The sequence below is a fragment of the Manacus candei genome, unplaced genomic scaffold, assembly GCF_025592945.1.
Source record: "Manacus candei isolate 608988 ecotype Guabito, Panama unplaced genomic scaffold, ASM2559294v1 h1tg000060l, whole genome shotgun sequence".
Classification (NCBI taxonomy): domain Eukaryota; kingdom Metazoa; phylum Chordata; class Aves; order Passeriformes; family Pipridae; genus Manacus; species Manacus candei.
Genome location: NW_026138108.1, coordinates 11,621,748 through 11,639,627, shown reverse-complemented (window position 1 = coordinate 11,639,627; position 17,880 = coordinate 11,621,748). Strand labels below are relative to the sequence as shown.

General features: G+C 36.5%; 1 long non-coding RNA gene across 1 annotated transcript in view; it reads left to right on the top strand.

Annotated features, from left to right (window-relative positions):
• LOC127478349 (uncharacterized) overlaps positions 1-17,880 on the top strand; it is a 28,996-nt gene that overhangs the window by 3,821 nt on the left and 7,295 nt on the right. Inside the window, exon 2 of the long non-coding RNA XR_007907198.1 lies at positions 12,811-12,874. This is a non-coding gene — a long non-coding RNA (uncharacterized LOC127478349). The remainder of the gene's footprint in view (positions 1-12,810; positions 12,875-17,880) is intronic.

The following is a 17,880-nucleotide window of genomic DNA, read 5'->3' as shown; positions in this document are numbered from 1 at the left end:
CTGCATTTGCAAGCCAAACATTTTGAAAGGACATCCTCCTCTGGTTCTCAGCACGAGAACTTGGCAACCCAAACCTGACTATTCCTATGCCCACATTCATTTTTTATCAAAAGCATCAAGCTAAAATTTAAGAGCGCTTCTAATATTAACTCTGTTCTTTGGCAATTTCATCTGTCAAAACTTCCAGCTTCCTGTTTAACATTTTCAACAGAGAGTTGTATTCTGAAGGCCAAAATAGCCCTGTACTGAAATCTGTATGTAGGGATCCAGATAAATATAGCATCTTGAGCTAATTTTTAGTTGTTTGAAATGCAAATAAATACAAGCTTTACTTGTCAGTATAAACTTGCTGGATGATTAGGATGAACAGATGAAGCCAAGGCTGTAATTCTCTGACAACGTTATTTTGAGAGTCGAATCTGATAAATCTTTTTAAAGCTTTATCTTCTACATCCTAGGACAGTGTTTGCTTTGTGTGTTTGTGTGTGTATTCATTGCAGGGATCCTAATAGTTTTAGATACAAAGCGTGTTACTGAACTTTTTTAAGTAAAAAAAAAAAAAAAAAAGCCAAAAATAATATTATCAAACTCCAAAAGTGAATGCTTACATTTCAGTTGCATTCACTGGATGCTTTTTACACTGGGGTAATGTGGTTCCTGTTTTTGTGAAGTGTTTTTGCCTGAAAGAAAGTAAAACATACTTTAACTGGCTATTATAAAAGCTTGCATTTCCCCCCTCAGTTAAAATCATGGCTTATTTTGCAAGTTATCTACGTAGGGAAACAATAATTAGATTTACAAAAGCGGTGGTTCCATATCATGTATTATATATAGGAAAATTATTGAGTAATGATTTCTGCTCAGATTTATCTGCTTTCAGAGTCTGCAGCTCCTTGCATATGAGATGCCACAAACTTCTTCAGTGACTATGTAGTTATTACTCAATCTTATTTCATGATAGGTGTGGCCAATACCATCAGATTGATAGTGACAATGTGAGCAGAATTGATCAAAACTTTAGTAAATCTGGAGGAATCAGTGGCTTCCTAGGACTTTTAACTTCTTCAGAGAATCAATGTAATTTCTTCTCTTACTTGACCTCCTGTAGCCTCAGAATGATGAATGTACTTTTTCCATACCTAGCTTTCTTACTTTGTTTCTGAGTCTCAAAAATTTGGTGACAGTGACAAGTTCCCATTATTCCAGACTAGATGGCTGTGATTCATATCTTGCTTCAGCAGAAGCAGATTTTCTTTCCTTAGTGAAAAAAACCACAAGATACGAGTTTCTCTTGGCTTTTTAGTTTGTCTCCTTGGGTCTGACTATGATTTTAGTAGCATACAAGTAAACACATCCCTATATAAATTTTTTTGGTTCATGACTTCTAATTCAAAATGCTCTTCTAATATAAATTGTTAATGAATAAATAATGTTTGAAGCCATGAAGAATTATGGTTGATTTATTCAATTTTCTTTCACCTGTAGTCCGGTGTATTTTATATTACCTGTTTGGAATTTTACAACCTTATGAGCTGCCTCAAGCATTTCCTCTCATGTTCTCCTTCTCTGTCAGATAAATTGCCATGTAAACTAATGAAGTTTAGAAAAATTAGCTTATTGAGGCCCTGTTTCTATCACATTTCTCAAAATTTGCATTACAATGAATTAGACAATTCATTGGTCTCGCCACCAGGGTAAAAGCTTCATTATTAGCCACTATTAGTGCCATAGCCAATTTCCAGTCATATTTTCAAAATAACTTAACCTGAAAAATGATTCTTGGGTGTGTGGAAATTGCAGGGTCTATTCCCAAATACAGTGATTACATTGTATACTGCTTCAAACCTAATACAAATTATACTCAGAGTGGATTTTTCTTCCTGAATTTCCATCAGTGACTTCTCAAGTGCTGATTTAAAGAAGTGGACAATATTGATGGTAGCTGGGCTAGTACTCTGTGACATGAACTTGCCAATTATTTTCTTCTTGGGGAAGATGGGAATGTTTCTGTAATAAGACTCTTTATTCTTGCCTAGATGTTCTGCTCCTAGAGATTAATATGTTTGCATCTCCATGTTTTAGAACTTCTAGCATGTTTAAGAAAGATCAGAATTCTACCTGCATATTTCTGCTCTTTCTAAAAACAATTATTTGTTCCCCTGGGTTTTTAGAACATATTTGTGTTATTCTGTAGCTAAATAAAGAATGTGTATCTGCTGTACCTAGAAAAGTTTCCTCTTAGAGCTTCTTTTTTTTTGGTGCACTAGGTTTTACTTGAGTTGAATTTCTGAAGCTGAAGAATCTCTGTAAAATGGTACTTTGCTTCTTCAGTTGAGATCAGATATTCTGCTTCCCAAGCTGGCATTGTTTTCAGCTTGAGAAAGAGTTCATGGCATCCAGTTTTGAGGGTAAGTTGCTTAGAGGTTTGCTGGTCTAGGGCAGCTCTGGCTTCATGTATGTTAAAGTACAAATATAAAGCTTTTGTAGGGTGATGATACTGTGATGTTTATTATGATAATAAAGGAAATTATTGTGCCCAACTGGCAATGCTTTAGCAACTAGAAAAAAGCCAAGAGATTTTTGGAGCTTGCATGTTAATTTGCATTAAGGAGGTGAAGTTTATGATGAAGAATTCTATTGCTCTGCAGAGGTATGGGAAGGTAGTTCTTGTATTTCCTTCCTCATTTAGCCTTTGTTTCCACTTTCTCCAGTCTTACTGACTCCCCCTCTTTCATTGTTTGCATGTTCACACTCCTCTGCTTTGCAGTGTTTGTCCATTTTGGGGCAGATCCATCAGTTCCTACTGTGCTAGAGCTTATGGATAGATGTCAACCTAAAATGGATCAATTCTGTTAATTTGTGTTTTCTGTTATTTGGTGGTAAACAAGGTGAAACTTAAGTTGGTCAATTCTACTTCGATGTTCTTTCTTCTGCTGTTGCTCCATGCAGCATGTTGAGGATACTGCATGAAGCCAATTAAGACAATAGATAATGACAAAATGAACCTCGCCTGAGATAAATGAAAGCTTACAGGGAGATTGTTGCCTCGTATGTGATATTCCTCTTTTAGGGGAACAGGTTGGCAGCTTGACTAACTCCATTGTTTATCCACTGAAGAAGTAACTTACGACTTTGCCATCTGGTTAATATGCCCAATTTAGAACTGTATGTAAGTACTTGTAAATGAAATGTTGATTTCAATCTTTAGAAACCATGAACTGTTGTTCTTTTTGTAAGCAATAGGCAGATGCTACATCTTTTTGGTTTTAATCTAGTTGTTTCTGTGATTAATATTTATGCTGGCTGTTTACTGGCAGTATGCCTGATTTTGGCCTCTGTCCACCTGTATACTGGGTAGTTACTTTTGTTCTCAAACACTGTGCAGCAATGCTGAGATTTATCTGTAATTGGCACTGGAGCATTGTATACTGATTTCTCCAGTGCTGAATAATTTTACATGGTGCCTGTACTGGGAAAAAAATGGTAGCACTTAGAAACTTGTCCAGCTTCACTGCCTTGATGGTGGAATCTGTTTTCCGGCTGATAAACTGAAATAAAATGTGGTCTTTATATTTCACACAGAGACAGGAGGTTATAATTTAATTTCATATCTAATATGAAGATTATTATTGTGGAGTAATATTGGGGAATCGTATGAAGTTGTACAGAAAATTTCTATCCTTCAAATCTGACTTACCTCTTTAAGGGGGGGATTTTTGCTCTCTAACCCAATTTGTTCTGAAAATCCTACCTACGACTATTGACAGAATTAATAGTGTCCTATAACTGCCTGCAAGTTATTCTTCTCTGTATTTTAAGATAACTTCATTGAGGCAATTCTTCATCTTTGAAGGCACAGGCATTCAAACTAAGAGTAAAATTGTCGAATCAGATTGGGTTATTACCTGATTGGGGACTGCCAAACCTTACAAATAGTTATGTAATTTTTTTTAGTTATTTAGATGATTCACTAAGAATTATACAGTTCATATTTACTGTAATAATTAAGCATATTTTTGAAGGCTATGAATAAAATAAGAACTGAATTTCAATTATATAGTGTATACACTATGTAATATATAAACCATTTATCCTATAATTAAATAACTGTTCTGAGTTTGATGTTTGTATGAAGATTAATAATTCCATTATTATTTTGCGATTAAATTTTTATCTGGGTACTCTAGCATTTTTATACCAAGTATTATCTACTTTTAAAAAAGCCAAATGTAATAATTGCTTTAAGTACGGATTGTGTATTGTATGGGTGCCAGATTCCAAACTGCTGAAGATGTTTCCTTTTTTCCAGTTTTACTCATTCAAATCTGATTTAAAAATTAACAAGCTTGATTTTACTTTTTCATGATTTTAATTTTAAAAGTTGACTAATTAAGTATTGCTTACATTGTAAATTCTGTATTTGATCTTGAAAGATTGTATCTGTGATAATCAGAATAAGGTGACTTTTTTAACTCTTTGGGAATGTTCAAGTATTTCTAGTCTGGTGAATGGAGTGAGATATTAAATTGCTTTAAATACTTTGTGAATGAAAGCATTTTCTATGAAACTTCGTTATCTTGAAGGCTCTATGTTAGAATGTACGATCTTTTAATATTTGATTTTAGCTTGAGAAATGAGGATAGAAGCTTCTTCATTGGGTTTGTGAAACTGGGAGTTTTTTGGTCAGCCTTTACATCTGACTTTACTGCCAGATGCAGTCATTTAAAAGGAAGCAAATTTGCTAAGCATAAAACTTAGTAGTATCATTACTACAAAACATAAAACTTTAAGTGTCAGGAAAGGATAATTAGTCAGATCTTGAATATTGGCACACATATTCCTGATAGTAATATTTGCTGAAAAATACTTATTTGGAATTATTTTACAATTTTTCACTAGAGGGTTTTATTCCAGATTTATTTTTTTACAGAAAGCTAAAAATATGTATCATAATAAACTTGCCATAATAATTATTTATATGTCTTATGCTTGAAATCTCTTCCTATCTTACTTGTGTTCCTTGGCTTACCATTTTCAGTATTTCCAGGTTTTGTTTCCTCTTCATTTGAACATATTTGTCAGCTACTGCCAGGGTTACTATTGGATGGGTGTAGGTGGCATCACATGTAGGTGTCAGGAGCTGTAGTGACAGGACAAGGGGAATGGCTTCAAACTGACAGAGGGCAGGCTGAGATTGGATATTAGGAAGAAATTCTTCCCTGTGAGGGTGGTGAGACACTGGAACAGGTTACCCAGAGAAGTTGTGGATGCCCCATCCCTGGAAGTGTTCAAGGCCAGATTGGATGGGGCTTTGAGCAACCTCATCTAGTGAAAGGTGTCCCTGCCCCCGGTGGGGGTTGGAACTGGAGGATCTCTAGGATCCCTTCCAACCCACACCACTGTAAGATTCTGTGTCCTATTTAGCAAGCAGAGCACCTGTGCAGTATCCCAGAATCACGGAATCATTTAGGTTGGAAAAGACTTCTGAGATCATTGAGTCCAACCTATGACTGAACACACCTTGTCAACTAGGCCATGGCAACTAAGTGACACATCCAGTCTTTTCTTAAACATCTCCAAGTGTGGTGACTCCATCACCTCTGTGGGCAGCCCATTCCAGTGTTTAATCATGCTTTTGGTGAAGAAATTCCTCCTAATGTCCAAACTAAACCTCCCCTGGTGCAGCTTGAGACTATGTCCTCTTGTCCTGAATCTTGAGTTTACAGGTGTGATGATAAAATGTACGATTCTAAAGGGAAATGCAGACTCTGCTACTAGTCTGGAGTTTTTGGTGTGGTCCTATTTTACAAGAACTGGTGGGGCTTTAGGTGACTTCTCTGGGAAGTTTGTCTCAGCAGGTGAACAGTCACAGCAATGAGAGCAACACAGATCTGCCATTCTGCCCCTGAGAAAGGCACAGGGCCCACTGCAGCATCCACTGTGGAAAAGCTCCCCTTTGCCCTGCCCGTGCACTGCCCAAAACTTCAATCACAAATGTCCTTGAAATTTCTGCAGTATGTTTGGCCACATTCTCAGGGCATATGTACACATAAGCCTGAAATTAAAAAGTACTGCTTGACATGCTTCAGATCCAGACACATGCATTGCAATCAAGGGGCCCCTTTTCCTTTTCCTGTTCCTGTAAACTGGGAAAAGTCATGAAGGTTTTCCAGGTACTGGCGTGGCTCAATGCCACATATGATTATGCAAATTTAGGGCTTAAAGCAACCTTGATAAATGGTATGCTATGTACATGTAAATGGTTAGGAGTTCTATTTCCTCTTCTTATTTTGATAGAACTCCCTTTTGAGCATCCCAGAAATGGCACCTATCCAGTGGGTCCCTGATACCCTCAAGCAACACTTTCTCTTCAATCAGTTATATCCTTAATTTAATGGCTTCTGACAATAAACTGTTTTGCACACCCTTTCCCACTGGGTAGAAATCCATGCTGTTTTGAAAAGCGTTAGGCTTTCAGCTGCGCCAAGAAATTCTCTGGCAAACAGCTAATTGTGTCCACAGATAAAGTCTGACAAAAAAATTGCTTCAAGCCACAAGTCAGAGGCTTAACGGTTGTCTGTGTGAAGTTACTTTACAGCTGGTGATCTCGGTTAGTTGGGAATGTGGCTGGGAAGCAGAGTCCTTTGTTTGGGACACAGGCCCCCGCTTTAGCCAGATTATGGAGCCGTAGGTAAAATGGCCTCTTTGCTTTCACTTAACAGGATGCTGGTCACCTTTCTGCTCTGCTGAGCACCATTTCATGACTTCACAGCCCAGGAATTAAACCCGACGCACAAAGCAGCTTTACCAGTAATTGTCTGCAGATTAAATTAAATGCCTGTTCTCATGCAGTGTATCTGAATTGTGTCAGAGCCGCTTCTCAGCTTACACACTTGTTCCTGTCGCTAAGAGGCAGCTACTGGAAAATGTTGCAGTCCTTGGAAGCATGACTCTTAGTGATTCGATGAGAGTACACAGGATTTTGTGTGTTCAACATGATGTTAATTCTATTGTGTTTCACAATGAAAAAAAAATAGCTTAGTCCGCTCATGTAACACCGATCTGATCGGTGGTAACTACTCTCAGTAGATCTGTTTTATGCTGTGACTTCTAAATTCCTACTGTCCCACTGTTTGGAAGTTTGAAATTTTGATTTTATTTTTGTTTGCAGTTTTAAGGAATGAGCAAAATTCAGGATTTTTTTAAATCAAATCGATTTGCATAAAATAATCTTGACTAGTTTAAGTGGTGCCTTTTTCCTTTCATCCCACGCACTGTATTTTTGTATGTGGAAAGACTAAACCTATTAATTTCAGGAAGAAAACATTTAAATGTAAAAAAATTAAAATTCTCTTGTATGTGGAAGCAATAAACCTATTAATTGCAGGAAGAAAACATTTAGACATAACAAAATTAAAAATTACCAGCTGGTAAAGCATTGCCAGTTGGGTGCTATCAAAATTAAAGAGTTTATGCTGAAGTGGATTTCTGTATTTCTTTCTTCTGTTTTTATTTTCTCTTGTTTGTTTACTGTATAACTGAATTGTGCAACTGCTCCATAAATCCTTGACTCAGAATGTGCTGCAGCCTGATTTTTGCTTAAAAAATTTATCTCATCGCTGACTGTCCAGCTGGTGTAGCTGATGAATAAGAGTTTGGGGCTCATCATCTTTTTAAAAATTTCACAACCTCTAGTTTCTCATCAACAATATGCTTGGTGGTTGCCGAACTTATCCCAGCAATCTTTCAAAGACAAGCACATCACCACATTAGTCAATATAATCTTTGCACAGTTTCTGTAACGATGTTATATGTGAAAGTCATCTCGAAACTTGAATTTAGGGTCATAATCCATAAGGATGCAAAGAGAGCACGGATGTACCTTCACATTTCATAATGCAGGGGAATTCGATGAAAAGTTAACTGATTTTATGGGATATTTTTAACAAAAATGCCAAAGATCTCTCCTTTCAGAAGGCTAGTGTAGTCTTAAATGAGCAGACAGCCTTTGGACTGAGTGTTTTTTAACATTAGGTTTTGATTCCTCCAAGTTTTAACATGTTCTTATGAGATGGGTAATCAATGGGACAACAATGAGTCACTTTAAGAATAGCTCAAAAATTAAAGTACTCATTTGAACTGCACACAGAATTCTAGTCAAAAAGAAGATAGAATAGACTTTTGAAAATTAAATGCAGGTTAATTTTTTTCTATTAATTTTTTAATTTTTTTTTAAATAAAAGGATTTTTTAGTTGCATAGAATATGAAACTGTACTTGCTGAAGGAAAACAAACCTGATTGAAAAGATTTAATGCACACCATACCACAGGACTGAGATGAAGATTGCAATATAACACTGGAAGTCTCCATCAGCATAATGGTGGATGTATTTTTGTCAACAAGGACTTAGAGAAAGAAAAGGAAAATATGAAGACTATATTTCTACCAGGACTGTGACATCAAAGCCCTTTCTTAGGAAACACTTGAGGAGATATGTCTTGTGTCTGCAGCACCAGCTGCAAAGCCTCCTTCCAACACGTCATTTGTATTCTCAGCCTGGCTTTGCCAAAGATATCTGGTTAAGAAGCTGAAACTACCAATCAAATGAGAACTCAATCTATGATGTTGTTACCTTAAATGCCATGATATCAGGAATACGTGATCATACATGTTATCCCACACCAGACTTCGTTGCCTTTTAATTTTTGTTTTTTCTTACAGCTAACAGGGTAGATTTACTTCTTCCTGCTCAATCTCGGTCTGATTCAGCCTTTGTTTTCCATTCACATGACCAGAACTCTCGCTCGGGCCCTTATCATTTCATGTCTTGACAACTCCAGTCATCCTCCTTCTAGTCTCAACAAATACTGGCTTGCAACATGTGTATCTCTTAAAATATTTCTCTTCTCGTTGTTTTGATGTTCCATTGTTCTGCCTCTTGTACTGTGGGATTATTTCCTTTAACTTTTTAGACCGCACCTTACCATCTCTTATTTGCTTGCACTGCTGACTGTATGGCATCTTCTGTGCCAGTCTTTATTCCCCTTTTAAGTGTCTCCAGCAAGTACCTTCAAATTTCCCCCTATCCTATTTAATGCACGGTATTAACTAAAAATCCCAAGTGCTATTTCATTCCTTCTTAATTGGGATCTCTAAATTCTGCTGCAGTTTGACTATATAATAGCAGTCCTAACTTGATTTTACAAAGCTTGTGAGAATTCTTGGCTACCACTAAACGGCACTAAGTTCAACCAGTACTAAACATGACTCTTATTAAAGACACTGTAGTCACATGCCCTAAGTAAAACTTATCCATTACAATATTATATACTAAAGCTCACGAGGAGAATGTTGTAACTGAATGTTGTCTCCTCCCTATCAGTCCATCTAATGTGATTTTTCTTGATGGTGAGTTGATAGTAGTATTTTTGTGTGTGTGTAGGAGTAATAAGGTTTTTTTCAGATATGATTATGGTGTTTTTCCACATGCATGCTAGCATAGCATAAGAATTTAATTATTATTTAGATACTTTAGGCTAATTTTAGATTCCTCTGAGATTCTCAAAACTACTGCTCTACTAACAGCTTAAAAACAACAGACACCCAAATTCCCTGAATATCATCTATCTGTCTTTGTGAGGTGCTTTGCCTCGCCCAAGATTTTGGTGCAGGTCCAAGTGCTGATTCCCATTACATTGCAGGACACTTTCCATTGCGTTGCACACACAGGCAGGCATTGCAGTATTCAATAGAGCAATACTGAAGCCCTTCTTTTGAGGAATCTGGCATAAATCTCATCTGAGAATGAGAAATAGGGTCATATTTTCAATGATCTAGAAGTGTATAATGGCTAGGATAGTCAACTGATAGAATTTCCAAAGAAGTATAAGCAGGTCGTATTGGTTTTACATAATTTTCAGATTTCACAAATTTCTAGGTTCCTCTCCCCAGTTTCTGTTTGTCTGTGAAATCAAACAATTTAGAAAAAAGCAAAATGTTTGGGTGATGAGCGACTGGAAGGGAAACTTATCCAGTTATCTACTTATGTATCACAGTGGCTTTGAGCTACTTCATTACATGTCCATTAGTTCATGTTACAGTTGATACCAAGTTAATCCTATTAGAACTTAGTAGGTTACACAGCTTTGGAAGTGATAATATGGGAGGCTTCTGGAAGGAAGTAGTTTGCAGCCCTAGATTGCTATGAAAAATTTCTTATTATCTTCATCACAAGCTGGGAGAAGGAAACTGTGGTCTCTTGGGGATCATGAAGGAGATTACATTATTACAGGAAACAGCAGTATTTTTGTTAGAAGCACATATACTACCAAAAAATAACAATGTATTGAAGTACTCCAAGTAAATTTCCCGAATAGGGTGATGGCAACTTCCTAGATTCTGTTTCTTTTAGTTTTTAATCCTGTTTGAGCAGGGAGATTGGACCAGGTGACCCACTGGGGTTCCTTCCAAATTTATGCATTCTGTGGTTCTGTGATTCCCAAATACTTATTTCTCTTTCTAATCAATGTCAGCATAATCCAAGAAATTATTTCCCAGATGCAGTAAACCTTGACTTTCCCTTCTGATATAATTTTGAAGAGTGAATTGTATTGAACTTCTCTTAAGCAATTTAGTTGAGATTTCTGTTTAGTCTGGAGAAAATAATCATAGAAACTAATTTTGTAATATGGTTAATCACTACTGTAGCAGAGCAAATTTTGATGTGTTTAATTTGCAAGTGTATAACATTACTATATGTCACTGATTTCTGATAACTTCTAATTGTGCAGAGGTCTATAGGAAAATTAATTTGAAATTGAAATATGCAGATAAGTATTGGGTGAAGAATTAGTATGAAAAGTAAATAGTAAGGAAAACTTGGCAAAAATGGTGAGATAAAGGCTGTCCATAAACATTCCCATTTGTGTAATTATTAAAAAAAGCAATCTGCAAAGTTTTTATTGTATTCTGAGACTATGCAAAACTGAATTAGAAAGTGTTTAGGTATAAATTTACAATATTTAAAGAAACATTCCTTAAAGAATGTTTGGAATTGAAAACTACATTTGTAGACCATGTGATAACTGTAAGAAGGATATCTTGTGAAATGGACCTTTATTAAGCTTGATTGCTGCAAAATAAAGATCCAATTAAGGAATTGAAAAGATAAAGAAAGACCATCTGTGAGGGAAATTGCCACAGATCTAATGATAAGCTAATTTTTCAGATGAAGTGGGTACTATACTTTGCAGGGGATGAAGTAGAGAAGTTAGAAATCGTTTTAGATTGCATTTTTGCCAGGAACATGAACAAATTGGATAAAAGCAGTGGAAACAATGCTTGTAGGTCAGTTAAACAAAACTTTATAAACACATTCTTTCTTTCTAGATGGTGACATTGCATTCCCCTTTATTCCTGAAAATGCTTGAAGCAATGAGGTGGGAAATGTCTTTTTTACCCTGAGGCATCTTACTTGATTTCTAAAAGCCAGCACCATATGCACTAAGGAAAATTTTTTCCCAGAGGTTATGTTATTGTTCATGGCATAAATTTTCATGTGATGGAGCTCTTGTATTGTTTAACTGGAGACTGTTTTCCACTAAAAGCTGATTCTCAGTCAATTTTGTTCTAACAGAAGAAGATAAAGTTTATTTTAGCAATCTTTTTACAGGTAAGTTTTGAGGTTGTTGTAAACAACTCCTTGCCAAAGAAAAACAGATTGCATATGAATAACTTCATAGAGAACTAATTAGGAAGCAAGGTTGAGTGGTGATTAGAGTGCTTCACATGGCCTGCTCAAGATTAATATCATGGGATATCATCATGACTTGCTTTGTTACTCTGGCTGCACAAATAAGGCTACTGAGAAAACCAGAGACATTTGTTCAGGACTTCACTTAGATTAGGTGAAGGTAGTAGTATGGTATTGCAGGTGCTTTCTGAAATGCTGAGCTTTGCCTGTGCACATTGATAAGAAGTCATGTAAATGACAGTTCAGTTTGTAGATGAAAAACTTCCAAAATTGCCCTGTTAGAAAGGTTTGAGATTTTCTCATTAGACAAATCTTTGATTCTGAGCACTTTGCATGAGCAGTTCTGTTCAGCATGATCAGGACCAGTAACTCCTGAATGTTTTTAGATCTTGTCTGTCTGGAGCTGATCAGGAAAATTAAAGGTATTAAGACTATGTGTGTCATTGAAGTATTTTAAATCCCACCTCTTACTTGCTTTATATCCTCTTCTTTTCAGTGAACTTTACTATAGAACTTTAACTGCTTAGCTTACATTAACATTGTGTATTTCTGTGGAGAAGAGCTTGCTGTGTGGTTCTATATTCTCTAATTAAGATAAAAGGACTTAAAAAACACAAGTAGAATGACCCTGCTATGGGGTAAAGGCAGACAAAATATATTCTACAAGGAACTTAAGTATAATAATAAACATTGAGGTATACATTTAATCTCTGTGTATAAAATCAGCACCTTTCTGATCACATCATTCTATTTTTTAGTAATGTTAAGCAGACATTTATCCCATTTTTTTTAAACTTCTGTAGTAACATCGCTTCAAAGGTGGCTATGTCCCAGCCTTTGTAATTGGCTTCTTTATTTTATCTAAACTTTTTAGGTAGAGTTAAATGCTTTCTATGATTGCCAGAACTATAGGTGCCACCTGCCATGGCAGGACTCATAACTAATCCAGTATTTGCTGGTCAAGTGAAAAAATTTAGTATTACGGCCAAGTAAGCTGCTTAAATACTTTGTTTCATCCATCTGCTCCCTTTTTTTTTCTTTTCTTTTCAAAATGCAGGCACATCCAGACCACAACTACTTTTGATCCTGTCAGCTACTTGCCACATTTAACAGAGAGAGAGGTATGTTGCATGAGTAGTGCTTGAAGCTTGATTTCTTTGGCCAAAGGGTATCCCTTTATTTTAGTTTGTTTTGCTTTGCTTTCCTCTTACCTTCTTGATGCCATGGGAGTATCTTTAGGACAAACTATTGCTGAGTGTCTCCACTCAAGTTTGTGAAACCAAGAGGCAGTGCAGGACTCAGGCATTCAGAAAAAGCTTGCAGAACTAGTCCCTGAAGCTTTTGCCCCCCCAGATGTTTTGCTTGAAGCTAGTTTTAGGTACAAAGCCTAAGTTCTGACCTTTGTGAGGAAATAATGAATGGTAGATAGTTAAAGGCCAAATGCCAACCATATTTGTCACCTTTTGCAATACATCTTAAGTAAATTAAGTTTGCAAGAGCCCTAAAGCCTTAATCCAGAGGTGGCTGTACACAGAAATTGCACCCTCTTTCATAGCAATTTTGGTTTGTGCCTGGCCAATCTATGAGCCAAAGAGTTACTGTGGATTGGGTGATGTCATGAAGGTCAGAGGCTGAGCCTGAAGCACGTAAATGCATGTATCTCTGTTATTTATCTTTCACATTTTTTCTATATAAAAGTCTGTCCTATTATATTCACCTACTTTCTACCTTTTTCTAGTCCTCAGTGATGACAACAACTATGCCTGTGTAATACCCATAATATTTCTTCTGTTCTTAACATGCCTGATTTATTTTCATCAACCTATTGGCCTTTAGCTACCAAAGCAGTTACAGCACTCCATAATATAAAAACAGTGAACACCTTATTGACATTTAATTAGTATCAGCATTGGATCAATTTCAAATTAAAACTGAAAAAAAAAAGTATTTTGTGATGTGCACACATAGTTTTGATAGCCAAATGAATCCTTTTCTTTAGGAACAATTGCCTTAGGCACAAGAAATGAGATCCAGTTTGGACACAAGTTCTTAGCCACTGGAGAGAAAATGGAAGGGGTTTGCTGATAAATGGTCCTGTCAAAAAAACAACTCAAAATATAGGAATTACAATTCTGCACTAATAGAAGCTGGTATAAGATCTGTTCTGTCTTACTGTGGAAGCCTCTCAGAAGTTTTATGCTGGTCTCCAAGATGCCTAGCTCAAAATTTGATGTCAGTAAGCCTACTGGCATTTTACAAGCAAAGATGATCCCTACCAATTTCAGATAATGCGCTTAAATCTATAGTCCCAAAGAAAGACTTGTTTTTTAATAGTAGTAATCCTTTAATTGACTGGGTGTGGAAACACCACAGGGGCCTCTCCTGGGTTCCCTGGTGAGAGGCTTTCTGTGCATAATCTGCTTTTTTAGAAAACCCTGTTAAAAAGCTCAGTAAGTTTTTAATCTTTTCCTTGAGTATTTGTAAAGCCATTATGTTCGATACATTTAATGATACAAGTGCACTTTGTGCAGTGGATATTAAGATGCAGAGTAAGTACTGGATGAAATAAGAGTTAAATAGAAGGTAGCAGAAAATTTTGTCCACTGGGAGAAACGTGTATACCAGGAAAACAATTATTTTGGGAAGGGGAACAGAGGATAAGAGTACAGATGTCTTCATTTTTATTCACACTTGTCACCTAAGAAGTTAGAGAAAGTGTAAAGTTGCTATGTTTTTATGTCTTTTAGCCCATGATGGCTTGTCCTTCCATTGGGCTCCAAACTGGTTCCAAGTGTCCTGTAAACCAGTGTGGCATATTTGTAATATTAAAATATTTACTAATAATATTGTTTGCTATCCTATCTTTCTGAGCACCTGAGAGTTAAAGTAGACTAGGAATAGCCAGCAACATTTTTTGAAACATAGCAGGTTGAACCAACAGAATAATAAAATTATCCTGGCTATCAGGAGCTGGAAACATTATATTAGCTTAGGAAATCTTATGCAATATCTGCCAAATGTGTGACTGTATTCCAGCACATAAAAGTGCACCAAATTTTACCTTATTTAGAACAAAGTACACTAAACACCTTCCTTGGAACTTTTTTTTGCAATGTAAGGTATCTACAAGTAGTGAAAATGTTCTTTCTTCATACTCCTGGAGTTTTAAAGCTCATTTTGCTTGACAGTTGTTTATTTCAACTGGAACTTCTATAACAAGTTTGTAGTAGAACTGGCTGGAGCTAATTTTATTAAAAAATAAGTACTTTAAACACATCAACATTATAATTTTAGTTGCTTTTTGTAACTTAATTTCTGCTTTTGTAACTAACTACTGCATTATAGAGAATGTAAGTGAAAATTCTGGTATAGCTTTCTTTCTGTTGATCTTTTAGAACATATTTGAAATCAATAAAAGATAGTAATTTCTCTCATAAGAGTAAATCAAAAGAGAGTATATATATTCAAAAGAGAGTATATATATTCAAAAGTATCAAACTTTTGCTGCTCTTTACCTCTTCTCTCCCTATTGATTTTCACTCACTTAAGTATTTTTTTCTTATCCTCATAAGTCTGCATATTAATTTGGGGGTTTATTATTTCTTTTTTCGCTTGCCCCATTATGAGGACTTTTCATCCTTTCCAAAGTATGGAATCATAAAGCATGGCTTGAAGTCCAACCTACTGTAGATGGCTGGCTGAACCATTAAATCCCTAAAATGTCTTTTAACAACTGAAATCTTTACAGAAAGAATAACTTTAAACTTCTTTGCTTTTTTTTGTTGTGATATTGGGTGATCCAGCACTTTTTTTTCCTGGAATTAGAGACTAATTCACTGTTTAACATTCTCTATCCGTTCAAGCTACTTCTGCCAAGATGAGGTATTAGAAGAGAGCTGAGAATATAATTTCTTCTTCAATTTTATATGCTTTACCATTGCAAGTAGACAAGTTTTTATACTTTTATGATAAATATGAGAGAGATATATCCATTTTAGAAGCTGTTGATTCTATATGAATATCCTGGGTTTACAAGTGTGATTTGGGAAAAAGTTACCATCGTGTCAAAGAACGAGCTGGAAGAATCCTTAGATGAATGTTATGTTATGTGCATCTTCATTCCATTTCAAAAAATATTATTTCCTATCTATCACTGAGGTTGGTGTTAGCAAAGCCTGATATCTTTCCATGAGGGGAGAAAAGATAAAATACAACTTACTGCACTGTGCCAATATTCAGTGCTCTAGTGCACATCTGAAAGGCACTACAGGCAGTCCAGGACAGCTCTCTGCCTGCAAAATAACTCAAAAATTTGACAGGCAATAATTTGAATCCTGATTAGGGCTATATTACTGACTTCCTAATTCCTCTAAAAATTACTAAAGATAACACTAAACAGATTTTTAGTGAAACTAAATACCTAGTTGCAGTTTTATTAAAACTAGCACTGAAAGTGGAGGTTGCCCAGTGATGTTCAGTGACAAAACTGGCAATGATTAAGCATTTCCTACTGTATTATTTCCTTTTAGATTTTTGAGAATCTTGATCTAAATAAATTTTGAATTTATTGAGAATTTAAGCAGAAGACTAGGATCAGGGGGTTTTTTTCATCTGTTCAGTGAACATAAAATCTATGGACTTCCTTTTTCGACTTCCTGATTGGTAAAAGGGGTATACCATGCTGGAACTTCCTTTAGAGTTGAAATTTTTGAGAAGCTTTGAAGATTAAGTACAAAGTATTAGTGTTCATTGGTTTTAAAAGCTAATCCGTGAGCAAAAAAAGAGGAGCAAAATATGTCTGAGGGAGAAAATGCTTCTGTTGGGGACACAAATAAACTGCTGTTTATGTACAGAGATGGGGCATTATTCTTGATCATGTTACTGAGTAGAGTGCAGGAATAAAAGGGTTACAAGTGGAACAGTTTGGTATTTGGGACCCAGGGTAAACGAAATCCAGTTAGTGATTGTATTTGGGTTTCATTACTTTGAGCGTCTATCACAGAAGAAAAACAAATCATAGCGGATCTTAAACTTCCTTCTCTTCTGTTTCTGTCCCTTAAACTGCCTCACAGAGATTTGCTGAACTAGATATACAAGTCTTCAGCTGTTGGGCCCTTCCAAGCTCTGCTGCTCCCAGGCTATGCTCAGAGCTTTGCTGCTGTCAGGGCACTGACAAACACAGATTGCCCTGGTGGGTCAGAAACCATCTCTCTCTGTGATTTTCCTCTGCAGCCTCTTCTGCATCTAAATCAAGCATCTAAATCAAGCATTTAGATGTCTGTGTTTGAGGTCACCTCTGGAGTGGCACAGCCATATAACTTTGATTTAGGCTGTTGTGGAACAGGCAAGCTGTGAGGTTGATCTGTCAGAATTGGAAGCAACTCAGTGGTGAGAAAGAGCTGTGGGAAGCCTCACCTGCAGCCTCCAGCCTTTCACCTCTGCCCACTGACTCAGGAGCTGCATTTAAACCCAGGCCTTTGGCTTCCAGGCTTGGCCTGGCACCTGCCTCACTGGTACAGAGCTGTCTGGCAATCTGGACTCTTGCCCAGCTCTGTCCCCATCCCTGGTCCTGCTTTGCTGTCCTTGTTTGAACAGTGGGGGGACTGTTGTGGCAAGGTCACTGCCCTGCCTGCTGTGCTGTCACTCTCAACACCTGGCTGGCCTTCCCACACAGAGCAAGGACAACTGGAAACTTGAGATCATCAGGCAGCATTTATTTTGAAGCTGAGAAAACCCTAGAAACATTTCTGACTCCTTGTATCTTCAAACGACCTTGTTTATTAGGTGACATTCTGGTGTGCCTGTTGTTCCATATGCTGCTCAGGCAGGGTAATGTCTCAACATATTCTACTTCTTTCTAATCATGGAGGAAGAAACATGCCTGTCTTCTGCATTTTTGTAAACAAACTGACGAATATACAAATAGTTAGATGGACCTGGATGATTTTGTAGTTTAAATAGAAGCCCATGTGAAATACAGGTACACATAGAAAAGCGTAAAGTCAAAGGTATGCTCTACCATTAGTTACATAGAAAAAATTATATTTGATGTAGTCAGTAGTTATTCCCCTTCTCAGGGGAATGATTAGTGTAATGATCTCAGAAGTCTACGTGAACAGAAACTACT